This window comes from Cyprinodon tularosa, unplaced genomic scaffold, assembly GCF_016077235.1.
Source record: "Cyprinodon tularosa strain WSP-4 unplaced genomic scaffold, ASM1607723v1 ctg871, whole genome shotgun sequence".
Classification (NCBI taxonomy): domain Eukaryota; kingdom Metazoa; phylum Chordata; class Actinopteri; order Cyprinodontiformes; family Cyprinodontidae; genus Cyprinodon; species Cyprinodon tularosa.
Window position 1 is genome coordinate 330540 of NW_024039642.1, and position 7044 is coordinate 337583.

A 7044-nucleotide genomic window follows, 5' to 3' on the forward strand; every position below is an offset into this window, starting at 1 on the left:
CCAAACTTCGCTACTGCTGCTAGTTTGGTTTCAAGCATAGAAAACCGTTCATAGATTAAACAGGTAGCGCTCTGATGCAGGGATGGGAACTTTGTAACATTTTGTCTCCAAATCCTAAAAATATAAATCCCACCAAGGAACGCTGGTGACGGAGGATGTGGGACTTCAGGGTTAGAGAGCTCTGCTCTGATGATGTCACTTCCTGCTTGGTTCCTCGTGACTCCATCAATCCTCCCAACAGAAACACGTCCACCATAGAAAGATTCCTTTATCCTGTTTCTATTATTTCATCAATGCAACAAAACCTAAACCGCGCGGTGAAGCGTGGTGAGAGCGTTGACTGCTCCTACCTCACCTCATGCTGCTATTTAGTTTCTATTCAGTTTATTTCTATAGCTCCAATTCACATCATGTCATCTCAGGTCACTTTCCAGTTCAACCAGATCATCCAGTCAGATTGATTCAAAGTTTTCTATCTAAGGAAAACCAGCTGATTACATCGCTCATTGACTCTTCAGCAATCCCTCACACTAAGCATGCTTGTAGCGACAGTGGAGAGGAAAAACTCCCTTTGAACAGGAAGAAACCTCCAGCAGAACCAGGCTCAGTGTGAGCGGCCATCTGCTGAGGCCCACTGGGGGTACTATGTGACATTTTCTCCAGGATAAACATTTAATCATGAATTTACATTTTTGCGCCTCCAGACAGATTCGTTTTTTTTTTATTTTCTGGTCCAATGTGGCTCTTTGAGCAGTCTGCGTTGCCGACCCCTGGTGTAGACTGACCTAGCCAACCACGCCCTCTCTGAATATAGTAATAAAAAAACATTTCTAAAGATTCTAAACAGGTTTACCGTACACTTTCTAGTTTCTTTAACAGCATTTTTATTTCAGGAAAATATTACTTCGTTGCAGGTTAAAGATATTTTTCATTAAAACTCATAAAAGTACAATTTATCAAAACAGATTAATCACTGAACTTGTGTCTTTCTGTCTGTGTTCTTTGCCCCTAAAGCTCTTCTCACACCTTGATGATTTAAACCAGCGTTTGCCTGACGTACGGAAAATCTGGCAAAAACGCTGCCATACCTTGGATAACTTATGGGTTCGTTTGGCATAAGTTATGAGCGCGCTGAAACACGGTGAAAAACGCAGAAACACGGTGAAACACGATGAAAAACGCAGAAACACGGTGAAACACGCAGAAACACGGTGAAAAACGCAGAAACACGGTGAAACACGGTGAAACAAGGTGAAAAACGCAGAAACACGGTGAAACACGGTGAAAAACGCAGAAACACGGTGAAACACGGTGAAAAACGCAGAAACACGGTGAAAAACGCAGAAACACGGTGAAAAACGCAGAAACACGGTGAAACACGCTGAAACACGGTGAAAAACGCAGAAACACGGTGAAACACGATGAAAAACGCAGAAACACGGTGAAACACGATGAAAAACGCAGAAACACGGTGAAACACGCAGAAACACGGTGAAAAACGCAGAAACACGGTGAAACACGGTGAAACAAGGTGAAAAACGCAGAAACACGGTGAAACACGGTGAAAAACGCAGAAACACGGTGAAACACGGTGAAACACAGTGAAAAACGCAGAAACACGCTGAAACACGTTCACATACGGCAAGTATGTTGAGAAGTTTTGAGCATGTTCAAAATGTATCTCGTTTGCTCATACGTGGGCCGTAAGTTACAGGTAAGTTATCTGATGGTTGACATAGTTAAGTGTAAGTTACTCACAAGTCACGGCGTCAGACTTCACCCCCATCATAGGGTGAGCCAGAAGGTGAAGGATCCTCCCTGCGTTCACGCCCACCACCAACACACTTCCTAGCAGACATGACGCTCAGTCTGCTGCCACCAGAAACCTTCTCCTTCTTCTTCTTCTTGTCGAGTTTTATGGCGGTTGGCAACAAACTGCTAGTAGCATTACCGCCACTTACTGGTATGGAGTGTGGTTCGTGATGGTTTAAATATCTATCCTGATACATTCTACCCTAACTTCTTCTAAACATACATTCACACATTCATTTAAAAATATATACATATTTGTGCACAGCTTTGTATATCATTCCTTCACTCACAAACACACTATAATTAAATTCTATGGAATAATTTCGTTTTCTTTAGAAATCGAAGAATTATTTGTATGTGTTTACTCCCTAAATTTTTCCTCAGTATATCTAATAAATTAACCTTCTCCTTAATGTCTTCAAACTCTCTTCTCATACATCTTCTCTCTCTTTCATATTTATGACATTCTAATATAACATGTTCTATGGTTTCATATTTATCACAGAAATCACATTTGCCCGTTTTATGTTTTTGTATTTTAAAAAGTGTATAATTAAGTCCTGTATGACCAAATCTTAACCTTGTTATCACTCTTTCCTCCTTTCTATTTCTCCTACCATCTTCTGAATTTTATAAAACCATCTTCCGGTTTTATCTTCATCCCACCTTTTTTGCCAAATTTCCATAAGTTTCTCTTTAATAATACTCTTTCCTTCTGATTTACGTATTTTAACTATAAAACTAATAGAATGTTTAATTGCCCTTTTTGCCATTTTATCTGCCCTCTCGTTTCCTTCTACCCCAATATGTGCTGGAACCCACACAAATGTAACTATCAGCCCCATATTTCGTATTCTGAACAGTGTATGATTTATTTCTAATAAAATGTCCATCCTACTATCTGTTTGGTTATTTTTTAAACTTAACAATGCAGAGCTTGAATCTGAACATATTATTGTTTTTAATGGTTTTATGTCTTCTACCCATTGTAACGCTAATAATATTGCCAACATTTCTCCTGTGTATACTGATAATCCATCTGTAATTCGTTTATATTGAATTCTGGTACTACAAATGCTATTCCTAGTTTCTCAGTTATTTTTAATGCATCAGTATAAATTTTAATATATTGATAATAACTGTCTAAATGTAACTGTACTAAATTAATATCTACCGTGTACGATTTATCTTGTTTCTTTTCCTTTAGTGACATATCTACTGTTGCTTCTGGTAGAATCCAGGGAGGTATCATTGATACTGGTGTTGTTTGACTCATTTCTAAACTATTCATTTTAATTTTTTTTTATTTTATTTTCAATTGTCCATCCAAAACTCCTCATTTATTTCTTTTCTTTTTCCCAGCATGGATTTAAAATGTCCAAAGTTGAGTGATCCCCATTATTTCCTTGTAAATTTAACCAGTAATTGATTTCTAATTTTGTTCTTCTTAAATCTAATGGCATTTCTCCCATTTCTATTTCTAATGCTGCTGTTGGTGTGGTTTTAAATGCTCCAGTACATAATCTTAGTGCCTGATGTTGGATAATGTCTAATTTAACCAAATGTGTTTTAGCTGCTGAACCGTAAACTAAACAACCAAAGTCTATGTTGGATCTTATCATACTTGTGTAAATCTGTTTTAGTGATTTCCTATCTGCTCCCCAGTCACTGCCAGCCAAACATCTCAAAATATTCAAGATTTTCTTACATTTATCAACAACTTTTTGTATATGTATATGCCATTTTAATTTTTCATCAAACCATAATCCTAAAAATTTTATACACTTTACCTGCTCTAACTCTTGTTTATATAATTTTAATTTTATTTCCTTGTTTATTTTTTTCTGAGTAAATAACATTACTTTCGTTTTATCAACTGAGAACTCACCAGAAACCTGCTTTCTTTCTTTCTTTTTCTTTTTATTTATTCATTTTTTTAAGTGGTCGGGCGGTAAACAGCAGTTAGGTTAATACCACAATAAAATAGATCTTTTTATACAGACCAGGGGCCTGTTTCAGAAAGGAGGTTAAGTGAAAACTCTGAGTTTGTTAACCCTGAAATGAGGGAAACTGTAGGTTTTCTGTTTCAGAAAGAGAGGTAAGTTAAACCTGAGAAAGCAGAGTAAGTCAAGCCCGTTTCTGAAAGAGAGGTAACTTATACTCAGAGTCAGTTACCATGGCAATTTACTCTGTGAACCTAACCTGGTCGGGAGCAGGTTTTCTTCAGAAAATCCAGAGTTTATTTTGGGCTCCTCCCCTTTTTTAAAGAGGAAGTGGTGTTTAAACACCTCATTGATTCTTTGGGGACATACAGTATTCATTGCACACATTTCAGTCACTTAGAGCGCATCAAAGGGAATGAAATGGCATGTCCTTTAATGGATGATCCTGTTTGTAAAGCCAGGTAGCTACTCTACTCCCATGATGTGCTCAAGGCTTACCTGCTTGAAGTATGTTTTTATATTTCATTTTCAGCTGCTGCCATGTTCTTTTGATGCCTGCAGGATTGCACCTATCCATGAAAACTAAATTAGGTTTAATAAAATACCGTTCTTCCAGTTTCACCTCTGATATTATAACAGTTGGGTAAGTTACTCTAAAATAGTTCTTAATTAATAACTACAAATTTTATCTTCAACAAGTCTAATTAGATTAATGTAATAATTACTGTCTCTAGAAAGTATTGGTCTACTTACTAATTTGTTTTACTTACTTATTAATTACTTTCTAAATCCCAAATCAACCTCAACAACTTGAACAATACAAGGACAGACAAGAAACTGCACTTCTAATGCTTTCAAATAAACAATATTCAATTGCATGAATTAATCTTAAATTGACCAAGGTGTGTAACTAGAGGGAGAAAGTTCAAATCAAAATATACCTTTTAAAATTTGATATTAAATCCACTATTGTTTTATAGTCTTTAATTTAATTACAGTATTTATATGACTTAAGTAACTTAATTTATTACACCCAACACTGTATAAAAGTAATTAAAATGTAAACTTACGCATTGACTCTAGCAGCTATTTTCACCCAAGCTAACTCTCTCTCCTTCGCCGCTGCAGCCGTGTTGCTTTTTTTTTTTAAATACATGCTCAAATTCTGCATATGCTTGCATAAGCACATCCAGTTCTGCTGGTGAGAAATATGCACACCTTTTTTTGTCTGACGCTGTTGCCATGGTGACTCGTAATATCTGTGCTCCATTGATAATGGCTTTTTATAGTTGTGGTGCACGCGCTTAACTCAGAGTCAGTCAATTTAGAGTTGATTGAACTAACTCATTTCAGCTGTTCTGAAACCCAAAACTCAGAGTTTCCAATCTCAGGATAAGTCAACCCAGAGTTCAAGTTTTAACTCAGAGTTGGTTGAACTTCCTTATTGAAACAGGCCCCTGGTGCCTCCGGGCGCACCACTGCCCCCTCTGGAGCAGCTTTAACCAATGCGTCTTAACGCTCATGAAATGATGCTTGTGCAAAAACTAAATCCCAGAACATTTCAAAGCAAACAGACCCTGAAACAGAGACTAGTTCATCCTAAAGACCTAATGTGAGCAGAGTTTCTGCAGGTCAATGCAGGGAGGAATGATCTGATCTTTGGAGAAACCAAACAACCTCTCCACAGACGCATGGCCCAACACAGAAGAGCGCCCTCCTCTGGACAAGACTCTGCACTACATCTACACCTGATGGACAAAGGACATTCTTTGGAGGACCAGAATGTTCACATTTTGGACAAAGAAGACAGGTAGTTTGAGAGGAAGGAAGCCGTCTATGTTAGGAAAGAGAAAACAACCTTCAAGTCGTAGGGAAATCATATTTAAATATCAAATCATTCTGGCTTAAACATGTATATAAATGTTCTCTTTATCAGACCGTATTGACCCAAAATTTATATAAAAAAAAAAAATCCTCTCTTAAAATCTGTTTTTTTTTCCATTATCTTCTGCAGGCCAGTTAGTTCTACGTCAGCCTGAACACCTAAATTCAGCCAATCATATATCAGCGCTCATCTGTCAATCAAATGTTTTCGGTCAAAGCATCTTGATTCATGTGTCGCAGCTAATATACGCAACGGTTGAAATACAATTGGTGACATGGGAGATCCCATGGCACAACATGCTTCTGTCTATAAAAATGCTCCTTGAACTTGAAGTAGGTTGAGATCTAGAATAGATCTGTACCCTACTAAAGGGCGGATCTGTTTTTTGGTTCAATTTGCGTGTTTTCTAATCTATAACAAAGCTTTTGTTTGGGTTACTCACCTCATAGCCTGGAACTCAACGCTGCTCCAGACATTTTGAATTGAAAAAGCTACCTGAATGTGAAGCGAAATGCAGGGGCGGAGCTAGATGGGGGGCCATGGCCACCCTTAGCCAATCATTGGCCACCCCTACTATTTTCCCCCTCTAATACAGATGGTGGCAGCAGTAATGCTCTCAAGTGGAATATTCCTTTTAATTTTTCATTTATTACTTACTAGTTTTTCATGTATTTATAATTACTTGCAACAAAAAGCACTTTGGTTAATTATACACATAAATATACTATCATTAAAGACGATAAGAACAGAATTTATTTTCTTTTCAGAAGTAGATTTTGTGTTATATGAGGTAAAGAGAAAATGGTGCGTCTCTGCAGGTCATCTAGGAGTCTTCAGTGAAATCATAGATAAATAACTGTTTTAATAAAAACATATTAATCAGTTTATGTAGGTATTAGTACTTGTAAATATTAATTTTATGCAGAATGATTATCGATAAAAGTAGGTAAGTAATGACAATGGAAAAGATGTTTGCCCCAGAACTCAAACCTGAAAATATTGTATCCACTATACCTTCTATCTAGAACGCATGGAAGTTTAAATATATGCGTCTGTTTGTTAGCAAAGGCAAGTATAGTTAGTCTTATCTTTTGCCCGACCCTGAGGTTCTGGCACCTATCCACCTTCAGTCACCCCTCAGTGAACATTGGTTATTGCCTGGACACCCTTATAAACATTCCTGGCTACGCCTCTGGTGAAATGTCTGCAAACATAGAAACAAAGTCCAGCGGATGGTTTATGAACTTTTTTGGAAAGTTAACTGAGTTCACTATAAAGTCCACTATATAGATATATAGATAATATAAATAAATAAAAAAAACCTACATTTTGTTTAGTGTGTTTTTTACTTGTATGGTTTAATTCATATTTTATATTTATATATTGGATCTATCTATCTATCAT